This window comes from Lontra canadensis, unplaced genomic scaffold (assembly GCF_010015895.1).
Source record: "Lontra canadensis isolate GAN:19392208 unplaced genomic scaffold, GSC_riverotter_1.0 scaffold80, whole genome shotgun sequence".
NCBI classification, from domain to species: domain Eukaryota; kingdom Metazoa; phylum Chordata; class Mammalia; order Carnivora; family Mustelidae; genus Lontra; species Lontra canadensis.
In genome coordinates, this window is record NW_022631074.1 from 9664290 (window position 1) to 9665924 (window position 1635).

Genomic DNA, 1635 nt, shown 5'->3' on the forward strand with positions numbered 1-1635 from the left:
CTCCCCATGTCCTCCATGTTATTTGTTATGCTCTACAAATAAGTGAAACCATTTGATAATTGACTCTTTCTGCTTGACTTATTTCACTCAGCATAATCTCTTCCAGTCCCGTCCATGTTGCTACAAAAGTTGGGTATTCATTCTTTCTGATGGAGGCATAATATTGTATAGTGTATATGGACCACATCTTCCTTATCCCTTCGTCCATTGAAGGGCTTCTTGGTTCTTTCCACAGTTTGGCTACCATGGCCATTGCTGCTATAAACATTGGGGTACAGATGGCCCTTCTTTTCACTACATCTGTATCTTTGGGGTAAATACCCAGTAGTGCAATTGCAGGGTCATAGGGAAGCTCTATTTTGAATTTCTTAAGGAATCTCCACACTGTTCTCCAAAGTGGCTGCACCAACTTGCATTCCCATTTTTTTTTTTTCTGTTCAATCCAATATATTATTACCCTTACAGGCAGTTTATGTTCTCTGCTAATTTTTCCCTATCTCATGACTTTTTTGTTGCTGTTGAGAATTTGGCATTTAAGATAATATACACTGTAGAACTCTGGATACTCATTCATTCTTGGATCTTCTTATATCTTTGTTTATTTGTTTAGGAATTGGGTAGATATTTTGTGTGTGTGTGTGTGTGTGTGTGTGTGTGAAGTCCATTTCTCTGCAGTGTAAAGACTCTGATGTTGCTCTTCAGAGGATGCAGTATGCACACAGTCCCTTGGGATGACCATGGTTTTATCATAAGTCCTCTTCTATCTTTCTCTGACCACAACAAGCTGTTAGGTCCCATTAACTCCTAGCAATAGTACGAGCACTCTCTTGCTCTCTCTCAAATGAATTGGGGAATAAGCTGTTCTACATTCATAAGCAATTAAATTTGGGCCCCTTTGAAACATGGTTTGTGAGGATAATGTTTGAGAGTCTTTCTAAATTGAAGCAAACTCCTCCCATTTTCTCCTGCATTTTTCCAGGCAAACCAGCAGGACGTTTCACCAATGATTCCACCAATCTCCTCCTAATCATCTTTTGCCAATAAAGTCACTTTCTTTGAGGGACACTTTGGCCATTGCTATACATGACTAATGAATCATTGAACACTACAACAATAACTTAAGATGTACTACATGCTGGCTAACTGAACATAATAAAAAATTAAAAAAAAGAAATTAATCTCTTCTGAAAAGGATATAAAAATATTTATTCACATTATTTAATGAGATAAGGAATCATAAAATTAAGATTTTCAAACATGTTTCTTAAATTACCATAAAACTCATTTTAGAAAAATCTGAAAATTATGTTTTAACTTTGGGGATTGCTATCAAAGATTAGGTGAAAAGAGATTAACAAAATTTGATTTGAAACTTATTTTCTACTATTAGTTTTAATAAAATATATTCAAATATCAGCAATTTCATATGGTTCTACCTAATTAGAAGCAAGAGACAGATGGAAAACTAATTTTCACATCAAACAAAACAACCCAGCCCATGTGTTGTAACAAATAAAGTCTTCGCAAGAGAGGATGACTTCAGCTATTGTGAAATGTGCTTGAAATACCAACCACAACATATATTCAACACGAGGGCTTATAGTGCAGGCTTTCCATGCTTCGGGATGCTACCAG